Below are 14,138 nucleotides of genomic sequence, written 5' to 3' on the forward strand. Positions count from 1 at the left end.
ACACTCCCCCTGTGTGTGTTCCCTCTCACCCTGTCTCTCTCTCTCTGTCAAATAAATAATAAAATCTTAAAACAAGAACAACAACACCAAAATGCTTTATTTGCCTTAGGAGATAGGGTCTGTTATGGCTACCATTTTAATGCATGGAAATATGGGCACAGGGGAGATAAAGGAGTCCAAGGTCACACAGCTTGCAAGTGGAGGAGCCAAGATTTGAACCTTGGGCAGCCTGCCTCCAGAACCTGTATTATTTTTTCCCCTTGTGTATGTTATTTTTAAAAACCTTTCCCTGGGCTCTCTACTTCGGCGCTGCCTGCGGAGGTGGCAGCCATCTGTTACTGGGCATCATGGCTGCCCTCAGACCTTTGGTGAAGCCCAAGATCGTTAAAAGGAGGACCAAGAAGTTCATCCGGCACCAGTCAGACCGATATGTCAAAATTAAGCGCAACTGGCAGAAGCCAAGAGGCATTGACAATAGGGTGCGCAGAAGATTCAAGGGCCAGATCTTGATGCCCAACATTGGTTACGGGAGCAACAAGAAGACAAAGCACATGTTGCCCAGTGGCTTCAGGAAGTTCCTAGTGCACAACGTCAAGGAGTTGAAGTGCTGCTGATGTGTAACAAATCTTACTGTGCAGAGATTGCTCAAAACATCTCCTCCAAGAACCGCAAAGCTATTGTGGAAAGAGCAGCCCAGCTGGCAATCAGAGTCACCAATCCCAATGCCAGGTTGCGCAGTGAAGAAAATGAATAGACAGCTTGTTGTGCACGTCATATTTGTGTTAATAAAAGCATAAAACTAAAAAAAAAACAAAAACAACCTTTCCCTGAATTCTAACAGAGATGTGTAAACATTGTTAAGCATGTAGTTTATTGATCATCACAAAGCTTAGGTTCTGAAGCATTGCAGCAAGCTGGGGTGGGCTTTGATGTCAGACCTGGTTGGAATCCAGTTTCTGGTGCTGCATGACCTTAGGTGACTTACTCAGCCTCAGTTTCTGCACTGAGTTTGGCAGCCGTGTGATGAGTAGATCGTGTGACAGTGCCTAGAGGGTTTGGTGCCTGGCGAGTGTTTAATAAATGGTTTTCTCTTCTTAATAATGAAGATTCTAAGTTGTGTTGGTTTTGTTAAGCAGTCCGAATACCTTCCTCATCGGTCAGTTGCCTGTCAGTCGCCTTGTAGGTACTTGTGAGGAGTCACTTTGGTAAGTCACTATATATAGCTGAAACATTTGGGGGTAGTTGGGGGACACCCCCCCCGCCCCCACTGCCCCTGCATTGAAAGTCTGTAATTTAAAATGTTCCACCTGTGCCTTTTTTTTTTTTTTAAACATAACCACTTTGGGACAGTGAAAGTTATATGTCTTCTCCTTAGGGTTGTGACGGAGCCTTTGGGGACCTGCAACAGCTTACTTCGTTTCTGTCTGGCATACTGATGGGCCAGAACTTATTTTAACAACATTCCATCACATTCCAGGCACCTGGAAGGAGGAATATGTTGAACTTCTCAGAAATTATTTTTTGGAACTGTTTTTATCCTGAGGAATAACCCATTTAAAAATTGAATGACCTTTATGGTTGACTTTTCCACTCTACATAATGCAAACTGAAAAACTCGTTGTTTTCAGCTGCTTCTGCAGCAGTGGGAAGAGCAAGCCTGTGGGAGTCCTCCCCCGGTTGGCCCCAGCACAGAGCTGCATCATTCTACACACCCCTCATGCCTTGTCTCCTTGTTTGTGAGGTGGTAATGATGGTGCAGGGAGCTCCAGGGGTTGTCGTGAAGGTTACAGAGATGAGGGGTGTAAAATTTGAACAGTGTGCCCCACATAAAATGCAGATCTGGTGAGCAGAGGCAGCTGCTCACATTAATTGTTGATGCCAAGGCACTGGAGTTCCACAACAGCCTATGCCTTTCTTTCCTGGGTCCTTTTTGTCTCAGCCACCACCTTAGAGAAAGTGACTCAGCAAGGCTGGTACTTGTGGAGCCCTCTACAAATCCAGCTAATTCACACGGGCGATGCCCTGGAGATAAGGGGGTTTTCCTGGGTGGTAGGACCCCATTTCAGAGGCTTAACTAGCCGGTTTCTCCTAACTGGTCCTGTCCTCCAGGGTCAAGATGAAGGCCTGCCAGGAGACTGGTGGTCTCACCAGAGTTTTCCACTGGAAGCATGAAGGACCCCATGGGGCTTCGTGCAGAATGACATGGGTGTTGGAGGGAGAACAGGGGGGACATCGCCTGTACCATCATGGGCAGGTCACTATATCTGGCTCACGCCGGCTTTCTTCCCATCTGGGAAATGGCAGAAGACCATGCTTTTTCACAGGAGGGATGAGGGTTTAGGGAGGTATTTGATGACTGTGTTGGGGCTGCATGAGTAACAGAGTTGACGGAGGGGCCTTGGAGTCACAGACTTGGGTTCAGGCCCCTGCTGCTGCCACATAAAAGTAGATCGCTTGGGTAAGCCATGGACCTCAGTGTCCTCCTCTGTGCACTGTGGATAATACCTAGCATGTAGGTCTGTGAGGGGTACAAAATAGAAGGCCATATTAGGAGCTTAGAGCAGAGTCTGGTACTCACTAGATTGTAGTTTTATGGAGATACTCTGGCATCACTGGTGTTGCAGACCTGGTCCTACCCTCTGGAAACTTTGGCTGTGTGACAGATGGCTTATGAGGCCATGGCTGACAGAAAGAAGTGGTGTCTGTCTTTTCTTAAGATTAAGGGTACAGAGGGGTGCCTGGTGGCTCAGTCGTTGAAGCATCCAACTCTTGGTTTCAGCTAAGGTCATGATCTCAGGGTGGTGGGATTGAGCCCTGAGGTGTGCTCTGCTCTCAGTGTAGAATCTGCTGGAGGTTCTATCTCCCTGTATTTGTGTGTGTGTGCTCTCTCTGTATCTCTCTCTCTGTCTATCTCTCCCTAAAATAAATGAAGCTGTAAAAATAAATAAATACATACATGCATAAGTTAATTAATTATGGGTACAGAAATCAGTGATGGAGGTGGGCTGATGGGACGCTTGGCAGCAAAGACAGGTGCACCCTGCTTGAAGGCTCGGGGGTAGCTGCGGTGTCACCAGTGGTGATGGGGGTGTGAGGAAGTTGCCTCGTGCAGCATCCAGAGAGGAACTTAGATGGGGGGGTTCCAGGGAGTAAATGCCCATGGGTAGGAAGCATCTTCAGATGAATGTCAGAGGGTGTCCTCATGGATGGGGAGGCACCCTTTCTCCCTGAAGCTGCCCATGAGTGGAGGTGTGCCTGCTGGGGACATAACTAAATCATTGGGGTTTAGCCTCCTAAGCTGTTAATTTATGAAGATGTGGCCAAGACCTTGTCTCACTGCTTTTTAAAGAGAAGTAAATTAAACTGTTGTTTGGGATGGTGTTGTCTTCCAAAGGCTCATTCAGAGTCAGTGGCAGAGCTGCTGTGGGCTTTCCAACTTGTCTTGAAAGCCTGGTCCAGGCAAGGGTGAGGGATATTCCCATCTCTTGGGGTCTCTTGCCCTCTCTGTTTATGGCAGAACGTGGTTTTGTGACTGGTAAATAAACAGGCATCCTGTGCAGATCCTTCAGCTCTTCGTGTGGCTGCAGTAGAGGAAATTCCCATTCACTGGGCACAGACTGTGGCTGGACGGGCGGTGTGGCGGGGCTCTCACTGAGCATTCTCCTTTCACGTAATCCCCGACCAGATATGAATTTTGTGGTGTTGCCACTTTCCTGCTGGCCAGGAGGGAAGTTGAGGCCCAGGAAAGTTACACTTTCTCGCTGTGGTAAGCGGCAGAGCCATGTCAGCCGGTCTAGGCCCTGGCTTTCAGGTCTGTTTGCTGTGAGCATTTCCTCTTGTGTTTCCAGCTTTTGGCCTGTTTGACCTATCAAACTACTGATGATGTATTGATAATTCTAATACTCTCGACATTGTGAAAGATGAGCTCTTCACTTTGTGTTAGAAATGTTTCTTGCTGTATTTTTCTTTTAATTAAAAAAAAAAGTCAAAGTCCCACGTTTCTGCCCATTTGAATCTCCCTGAGTCTCCCTGTTGTGAAGTGGTTGGGTTTGGGGATTTCTAGGGCAGGGGCCTAGTTGGTGGTGGCTTTGCCTGGAGGAGCCCATGGCTCAGGACTTAGAGTGGGGACTGGAGCAGTGTGAACTGTAGCCTGAAAATGTGTTCATGTGTGCTGAGGTGGTGCCTAGATTCTTTTGGAGGATGAACTGAGGTTTTGATCAGTAGGTTAGAGAAACACTTGATGGAATAACACTGATAATTTTGTTTTTGTATTCAATCCTAATTTTGTGTTTTTGTTTTCGTGTAGTGCAGTGTGCTCTATGTTCTAAGAAAAAATTGGCAATCAATTCATACAGTATCATGATTTAATAATCCTTCCTCACTTACCGGGTCATATTTCAGGTTTTTATATGTAGTTTTTATATCTGTAGTTCTGTTTCTGAATTCTGCATTTTGATTCATTCCTTCATTTTTAAATTTCTTATTTTAAAGATTTTATTTATTTGAGATAGAGAGAGAATGAGCTAGGAGCAGGGGCAGAGGGAGAAAGAAAGGGAGACTCCTCACTGAGCATGGAGCCTGATGTGGGTCTCAGATCCCAGGTCTCTGAGATCAGGACCTGACCCAAAGGCAGATGCTTAACAGACTGAGCTACCCAGGTGCAGCCACATTCCTTCATATTTTTATTTTTACTCCAGTGCTGCACTGTTTGGCTGGTTGCTTCAGTTTCTGGGAGGGAGGGAGATGACCCCCTCCCCTGTTCTTCTAACAAGTTTGCTTTTGCTGCGTTGACTGGAGAAGGGGCAGGCTTCCTGAAGATGAGTAGGATGATTCAGTGACACCCAAAAGGCAGTGGCTATCATTGTTCCCACTGTGCTTCAACAACTTCACCCACTGACTCTTTGATGATGGCAGCCACCAGCAAATCTTGTGCAGAGGACTGCTGCCTTGGGATGCTTTTCTTGTGGTGCTGGACTTCATTCCCCCTGGCAGCCAGTACAGCTAGGATTAGAACCTAGGAAAAGTCCCATTAGAACCCAAGAAAGTGGGGTGCCTGGGTGGCTTAATCGATTGTCTGCCTTTGGCTCAGTTCATGGTCTTAGGGTCCTGAGATCAAACCCTGCACTAGTGTCCGTGCTGGCTGTGGAACCTACTTAAAATCAAACAAACAGAAATCAGCCCAAAAAAGTACCATCCTTTGTGTTGTTCTATACTGTGGATCAGATTTTATTTTTCTTTTCTTTTTTTCTTTCTTCTTTCTTTTTAAAGATTATTTATTTGTCAGTGAGAGAGCACAAGCAGGGGGAGCAACAGGCAGAGGGAGAGGCGGGATTCTGGTTGGGTAAGGGGTCTGATGCCGGACTTGATCCCAGGACCCTGTGATCATGACCTGAGTCATGTTAGGCTGCTGCCTAACAGACTGAGCCAACCAGGCATCCCCCAGGATCAGACTTCAATAACCCTACCAGATTTCTTTAGCTTTGACATTTTAAAGGACAATGAAAGCTAGCTAAACCTACACCAGGATTCTGCATCTGCTGGGGCTGTGCTGTCCGGGCCTATGTGCCTCCTGTTCTTCTAACCCCATCAATTCCACCCATGTTTTAGCCAGAGAACTGTAGGCAGGTGTGGGTGTGTCACTGAAAGCTTTGACTCATCATTCATATCTTTATTGTAAGCTTATAATCTTTATTTTTTCTTTTTTTTGGGTAAGATTTTATTGATTTGTTTGTTTATGAGAATGAATGGGGAGCAGAGGCAGAGGGAGAAGCAGACTCCCTGCTGAGCAGGAAGTCTGACATAGGGCAAGATCCCAGGATTATTTATGACCTGAGCCCAATGCAGATGCTTAACCGACTGAGCCACCCAGGCGCCTCTTTATTTTTCCTTTATTGATTATCTGCCTTTCTGAGGCAGCGTTCTACCTGGGTTTTCATAACTCCACACTAAGGTATTCTTCCACTAGTGTGGCCTGTTTTGAGGTAATTCCTATACATTCTGGCTATGCTGCTAAATGATGCTATGATCTTGGACTCTTTTTTTTTTTTTAACCTCTCTGAGCCTTGGTTTCCTCTGTGCTAATGTGGATAATATACCCTCTCTTGCAGATGTGTGGAGGGCCATGGCTGACTTGGATGCAGTTGGAGTCATCTCACGGCACATGGAATACACAATTTATCTTGCTTCCTGTCTTGATAACGACATCTTGGTTTTCATGCTGTCTTAGAACAAGTAGAACTTGACTTACATGTAAGTTGTGAATTCATGTACTTTTGACAGAGGTGTTATTTTAGTTTAGTTTAGTTTAGTTTAAAGCAGGCTCCACACCCAGTGCAGAGCCCAGTGTGGAACTCAAACTCACCACCGTGAGATCAAGATCCGAGCTGAGATCAAGAGTTGGCCGCTCAGCCAGCCTAGTCACCCAGGCATCCCTTCTGTTTATCATTTTTCAAAAAATGTGACAAGTAACACTTTCTCTGCTTGGACCTGTCCTCACACCTGCTATGCTGGTCTGGGGTCAGACGTGTAGCTGGTGTGGTGCTGGTGATGTTGAGCAAGACAGTTGTTAAGTCTTTTTACCCTAATTGCTGTTGTCCTATTATTTCCTTTTTTTTTTTAAGATTTTATTTTATATCGTGGTGATATATGCTAAAACTGTTGCTTCTGGTCCTGCCTTAAAACTTGAATATGTACGGCATTTTTTAAGGATTCATCCCTGGAGATACAGTATTTGTTTTTCTCTGTCTGACTTATTTTGCTTAGCACAATACCCTCTAGGTACATCCATACTGTTGTAAATATCAGGATCTCATCCTTTTTGATGGCTGAGTAATATACCATTCTGTGTATGTACCACTTTGTCTTCTGTTGCTGGACACTTGGGCTGCTTCCATATCTCGGCTATGGAAAAAAAATGCTGCAGTAGGCTTAGGGGTGCCTCTGTGCTTTCAGAATGTTGAGTCTGATGTGTCAACTGCCACAACAGTCGTGGCAACTCAGGAAGGGAGCCAGGTGCAGGAGGTAAGAGGAGGAGTGCAGCTTTAGGCAATCTGAGTTGAGGTGTCTGTTGGACGTGCAGGTGTAGGTTCTGGTTGGACAGTCAAAATGTAGGAATGGGTGCTTTGGGGAAGAGATGCAATCATGCTGTTGCCAAGGGATATATTCCTTGTAGAGAGAGTGACAGTTAAGGATTTAGGGTAATTCCTTCTTTTCTTGGGCAGATAAAGGGGAAGAATAAAGGAGTAGTGGATGGAAGGGGAGGGACATGGCTTTGATGCCAGGAAGGCATTTTTGCACAGATGTCTAGAGAAGAGAGATTTCAAGGAATGAAATGTCAGCAATGTTCGATGATGTGAAAAGTTGCAAAGCAGCTTGATTAGGGGGTGGGGGTAGATCGAGGAGGTTGTCACTGAGTACTGAAAGAAAATGGGAGGTGAGTAGTGGAGTCCTAAGCCAGACATAGAGATAGAGTGACTGGGCGTGAGACCATGGAGGTCACACACAAGAATAGCCTTTTAGAAAATTTGATGGTAAAGACACAAGATCATAACTCCAGACATAGCTTGGACAAGGGTGGGTTTTACAGGCTGTGTTTACCTATTTGCAGGTTGACTGAAGGGAGATGACAGATGGTGCATGCTGCTGGATGTTGTGGGTTGAGATGGGATCAGGTACACAGAAAAGCACACAGAGAGGAGTGTATGGATGCCCTGACTGCTTCTGTAGAACACAAGGCCAACATTAGGCATGGAGGGAATGGAACGTGGCTTAAGGAGATGTGCAGTCTCAGATACAGACCACATGGCTCAGAGTCTTACAGGGCTCTCCTTGCCTCCGCGTGGCCCTTCTCACAGGGTTTAAGTTTTAAAGAGTCCTTTTGTTTCTCTGGGTTTGGGGTGTGACTGGAGAGACATAGCAGAGAGCAAGGGCTGAGGAAAGACCAAGAGGGCAGGAACTCACAGAGGGGAGTCTACTACCCTCTCTGCCTTTTCTGGTATGGGCTCTCTCCTGATCTGGATGGACGGATGACCTGCCATTACTTCTTTTAAAAATGCATTTGGCTTTACCCTGCCAGAAAGCAACACATGTTTATTGAAGAATAGTGGGAAACCCCAGAGAAACTGAAGGAAGAAAATAAGCACTCAGCTGAAGACAACCATTCAAAAGTTCTGGCACCTTTTCCTCCCAACTTTCACTGAAGTTGAACAGATAAGTGTATATATATGAAGTGATTTCTGGGAAAGACCAAAAAAAAAAAAAAAAAGATACCAACAACAAGAAAACAAAAAAGAGAACAAAGCAGAAGAAAACGGTGTTCATTTTCTTCCTGAGGCTGCCCTTCCTCGATACTGCTACTTGGTTTTACTACCTGCTTTTCTCCCTGGGCTTTCTTGACAAAACATGGTTCCACTACTATTACCTTCTTCAAAGTGTTTGACAGAGTCGTTTGCTTTCAACATGGAGTTTGAGCAAAATGGACTATTGTTTTAAAATATTCTATCATGTGTGCTGTAATATCTCATCCTGGACATGATACAAATGCTATGATAAAAAGAAGAGATGCTTTTAAAGTGATCACCAGAGTTGTGAAATTCATTGGCATGATCCTTCTTTTTTTTTTCAAAAAGATTTTATTTATTTATTTGACAGACAGAGATCACAAGTAGGCAGAGAGGCAGGCAGAGAGAGGAGAAAGCAGGCTCCCTGCACAGTAGAAAGCCCGATGCGGGGCTCGATCCCAGGACCCTGGGATCATGACCTGAGCTGAGGGCAGAGGCTTAACCCACTGAGCCACCCAGGTGCCCCGGCATGATCTTTCTTTTGAGGGTCATAATTTGTTTAATTTTTTTCTGCTCCAGCTTAACCTTCGCAGTCTTCAGTTGTTATGTGCATTAGACACAGTATTAGCAGTAGTGGCAGTAAAAATACTCTTGTCACCCTTTACAGGTACCATTTTACTAGCATCTCCTTACCACTGTAGCAGCTTTAAACCCTGTTTCCACCCTGTTCATTCCTTTAAATGCCTTTTCCTTAAAACCTTTTCTTAGTTTTTGGTGTTCTATAGCTTTACCACAAAATGTTTAATTGAAGATTTCTCATCTTGCTTGGTATCTGTGCATTTCCTGTATTTCTGGATTTATCATTTCTGTAATATCCTCAGCTGTTTTCTTCTGAAATTTTGACTCTGTCCTTCTGCTGTACTTCCCAGGATTCTTATTTAAACCTCCCGTCTGTTGTTCGTTTCTCTCAAGCTGGCGTTCATCCTCTTCTCCTGCCTCCTTGTGTTGCATTCTGGGGAATGTCTTCACTTCTTGGTGCAGTGTTGTGAAGTCCTTCATTCGGGGCTCATCTACTGCCCCACCATTCTGGTGTGTTTTCTGTTGTGTTTTCCGTCTCAGTGATTTTTGGTCCCTGTTTAACTTCCTTCAGTTCCATGTTCACACTTGGCCTGTTGCTTTTGATAGGCTCTTGATCCTTCTTCATTTTTAAACCTCTTTTGTGTTCTTAAACAATTAACATGTAATATTTTCTATTCTGTATCTGATCATTCCAGTGTCTAAAGTCTTCATTTTCCCTCAGTCTTCTGTCTCTCACAGTGGCCTCATTTCTTGCATGCTCTGTGAAGAGATTTTGAGACCAGATTTATTGGAACATAGATGTAATCTCTTTTAATTCTGTTTTTTGGTGTGTGTTTTTTTTGTTTGTTTGTTTGTTTGTTTGTCTGTCTGTTTTTTCCTGGAGGGTTTGTCTTTCCTTTGCCAGGAGGCTGGGAGTGTTCTTGGTTGGGATCACTGGTTCCATTTGAGGGTCCTGGTTTATTAAGGAAATCTCAGGTTCAGTTCCCCCAACTTACCGTGTGGTGGGAACGGGGTCTGGAGGGCACAGGCCTGTAGAGATCCTGCAGTGAAAATGGCATTTGTTCTCTGGCACCCTGATTTGTTTTTCTTGAGCTTGTTGCTTACAGATCAGGTTTTGGCTCACTTGTTTCTGCCACCTCCCTCTTCCTGCTTCCTTTCCTACCATTTTCTAAGTCCTTTGCTAGTTTTCCGATGTCTTTTAAAGCCCAGAAATGTTTTGTGAATTCCATTTGCCATCACTAATTGCAAGTGTCATCCTGCAGCAGGAAGGCCAGAGCCAGACACTGTAATGCTCTGCCTCCCACAGAGGAGATTTTAATACCCTCTTCTCGTGTTCAGAAATTCTAGATTGGAGATGGAGTTATGGATACATTACCATCTACAGAGGAATTAGTTGCCTATATAATAGGACAAGTATGCATTATTCTAATCTTCCTAAAACTTCCATTTTGCATAATAAATATGAATGAATAAGGAACCCGCATTACTTTAGTTTATGCAGATGTTTGCTTTCTGTCTCTGGCTTTAGATGGTAGGTTGTCATTTGTATGGTTCATTCTGAAAATTGGGTAACTTCATTCTTATTTTCTACATGTTGGTGCCATATAAAGTGATGATTTATGGAGATTCAGAGGTAAATATTTATCAACATCTAAATAATTGGGGAAGGCTTCCTTTACAAAAGGTAGAATTATTAAGACCTGTTTAATCACAGAAGGGATATCCTGTAAAGCTAGCCCATAAATAAAAAGTGGATCAGAAGAAAGCAGAGAGAGGAGAGAATTTGGAAGGAGCACATGGAGGGACACCTACTGCCTATCCCTGTAAGTCAGGGGCAATCTGGAAGGGAAACCTTGTTAAAGGAGGCAGTAGTGTTTAGATGTAATGAGCTACTGGAAACCTCACAGTGTTCTGGTGAAGCACGTGGTGTGCAATCAAGTCTGCAGCCCAGTTGAAGTTGTGGCTTCAGGCAGCAAGCGAGCAGGCCTTTCTGTCTGCCTTTATCTCCAGTGGGAGCGACTTGTCCTCCTTGAAGTCAGCCTCCAGACATCTTTTCCTGTCGCTACACATCTGTGCATCACTGAGAATTTCTGCGGTTGCTGTTTCATGGAGATGTTTGTCAGTTTTGGGTTTTGTTTGTTTTGTTTTGTTTTTTTACCGAGGTTCACTTGCTAACTTTTCTCTTCTCTTAAAAAAAAATATATTTAATCTAGGGGTGCCTGGGTGGCTCAGTGGGTTAAAGCCTCTGCCTTCAGCTCGGCTTGAAGGCATGATCCCAGGGTCCTGGGATTGAGCCCCACATCAGGCTCTCTGTTCAGCAGGGAGCCTGCTTCCCTTCCTCTCTCTCTGCCTGCCTCTCTGCCTATTTGTGATCTCTGTCTGCCAAATAAATAAATAAAATCTTTAAAAAATATATGTGTTTAATCTAGGGGCACCTGGGTGGCTAAGTGGGTGGGTTAAGCCTGTTTCTTCAGCTCAGGTTATGATCTCAGGGTCCTGGGATTGATTCCTGCATCAGCAGGGAGCCCTCTTCCTCCTCCTCTCTCTCTCTCTGCCTCTCTGCCTACTTTTGATCTCTCTCTGTCAAATAAATAAGTAAGTAAATAAATCTTTTAAAAATATATATATAATCTCTTACAGGAAGACATTATGCTGAGTGAAAAAAGTCAAGCAGAGAGAGTCAATTATCATATGGTTTCACTTATTTGTGGAGCATTACAAATAGCATGGTGGACAAGGGGAGATGGAGAGAAGAGAGTTGAGGGAAACTGGAAGGGGAGGTGAACCATGACAGACTATGGACTCTGAAAAATAATCTGAGGGTTTTGAAGGGGTAGGGGGTGGGAGGTTGGGGGAACCAGGTGGTGGGTATTAGAGAGGGCACGGATTGCATGGAGCACTGGGTGTAACAGTAACGAATACTGTTACACTGAAAAAAAATATATATATATATATATATTTCATCTCTTATTACCATGTATTTCAAATGGTAGTGAGGGATGATGGTGTGGGACCCCATGAAGTGAATTTACACTGCCATCTTGACCACAATATAAGTGTCGTACACAGCCGTCCTGTGTCCCCTTTCGTTCTGAAATGGATTCTCTCTACCCAGCTGTTATCAATAGAAGACGGGGGTCTTTGTTCTTGTAGGTGACTTGTCCAAGATCGCACAACTTTCGAGGTTTAACCTTTGGTCTGATTGTAGGACCCATTTTCTTTAACTCAGTGCCATGCAACCTACCATGTAGGACTCTCAATACTCTCCTGCTTTTGAAGCTCTACTCCACAGGCCACGTCTACCAGTGCATATCTATTTTTGTCTAGTTCACTCATTTATTGCACACATTTACTGGATGCCAGCTATGTGTTTCAGGCACCTTTCTAGGTGCTGGAGATATGGCAGTGGGCAAGTCAAACACAACCCCCTGCCCTCATTGAGCATGTTCCATTTCCTACTCCTGGAAGCATCCACCAGGAACAATGGACTTATGCCAGAAGTCCAGCAATGATATGAGTTCCAGAAATTTCTGAATGGTTCTTTGTGGAAGTGATGATTTGGCGGCAGCCCTCAAGGTAGCTACCTGCACAGGCAAAAAAAAAAAAAAAAAAAAAAAAGGAGGGCTGGTGTAGAAATGCCTGATGAATGGGCTTCAAGGTCAAATAACTGAACCAGGTCTTTAAGGTCTTATTTAGCTCTGAGATTTTTCAAGAACTTTCCATGATACATAAGCATATTATAGAAAAAAACCCTATTCAAAGCACACTGTAAATTTGGAGGATGATTGTCTTTGCATTATTTTTGTGATTAAATGACAGTTGATGATACAGGCACTGTTGTAAGTCACTTATCCCTGTGCAAACACTTTGTGGTAAATTCTTTTATCATCCTTATTTTTCAGAGGTAGAGACTGATGCAAAGGGAGAAGTTTGGTGGTTCTCCACTGGCCACAGCTAAGCAAGCAAAAAGCAAAAAGCAGAGCCTGCATTGGAACCAGGCACTGTGGCTCCAGACCCCAACTCTTCACCCTTGGGCTTCTTGCAGCACGCCTGATTTCTTGTCACTAAGAACTTGGTGCAGGAGTTTAACGGTACCTTTAACTTCTAGTTTTTCTTTCTCAGAACTGAATCTGCATTGCAGTGCATCTCTGCATAAACATGTTAATTTTGTTTTTAGGTAAGATCTGAAGGAGTCAATCTGTTTCTTCTGTGGCTTCAAGCACTTCAGACAAACTTTGCAGAAGAGCAGGTGCTGGTTTTTGCTTGCCTCGTGCCTGGTTTCCCAACGATCATGTCATCCTTAGGGACCTGCATGGTGGAGACACTCATCAGTCCTAGCCCTGGTGTGGCGGATGGTGAGGAACATTTTAGCCATCCTTAGAGGTTGAAATGACTCTGGAAGTTCTCTTGAGGGATTCCTCAGCTTGTCATGATTCTGAATAGAACCCTTTATTTCGTAGATGGGTTTGGAGGAGGAATTATCCCCTGCTCTTGTTCACAGTAATGTCTTACAGACATTAGAATAGAAAGAATCAGAGCCTTTTTTATATGCAATGAGGATGGGAGACATTTACTGAAGTGGTGGAAACAGGAATGGAAGGGAGGACTCAGATGTTGGAAACAACAGGAAGTGGATACACATCATGTATCTGGAGTGTTTTCTTGGCTGTGAATGAAATTTAAATCTGCCATCCAAAACTACTGTTTATTGTCCTCAGCATGATTGTTTCACGAGTGGACATTCATCTGCTCACCCAGCCCTGTATTTTCATGCCGCATTCATGGAAAGACAGTAGCTGCTTCCTGGGAAAGTCATGGCAACCATCTGTGTCCCATGAGTTTTTAAGGAACTTGCCAGTTAGGGCCAATGATTGATTAATGCACATCACTTTATTGCCCAAAGACAGGTATTTGATCCTTAGGCTGACCGAAGCAGAATTTGGCAGAGAGAAGAATAGTTTAGAGGGAGAGGTGGCTTCATGGGTGTTTGTACCGTATTTCCAACCCCTTGATGCTCGCTGGCCTGGAGTGTAGCGTGAGCAGGTTCCAAAGGAGGGGCAGATGTATTTTAATGAAGGCCATTTTTTAAAAACCCTTTGAACGTTGGTGAAAGAACTCCTTTTTTTCCCCACTCTGGAGCAAAGATATATCCACAAGAATCACTCCACTCTTGCCGGCCATATCAGGGGAAAGGATCGCTGAGGACCAAACATGCTTTTTCCTTCAAGTACTATTGAACTGTATGGTTATTCAGGTAAAAGCAAAATCTTGGATAATTCA

General features: G+C 44.3%; 1 pseudogene across 1 annotated transcript; it reads left to right on the forward strand.

Moving 5' to 3' along the window:
* Positions 1-308: 308 nt before the first annotated feature.
* On the forward strand, positions 309-793 carry LOC309857612 (large ribosomal subunit protein eL32 pseudogene; annotated as a pseudogene). Its single transcript has one exon. The product of its transcript is annotated as a large ribosomal subunit protein eL32 pseudogene (transcript).
* The last annotated feature ends 13,345 nt before the right edge of the window (positions 794-14,138 follow it).

The sequence above is a fragment of the Mustela nivalis genome, assembly GCF_964662115.1.
Source record: "Mustela nivalis genome assembly, contig: HAP1_SCAFFOLD_954, whole genome shotgun sequence".
Lineage (NCBI taxonomy): Eukaryota > Metazoa > Chordata > Mammalia > Carnivora > Mustelidae > Mustela > Mustela nivalis.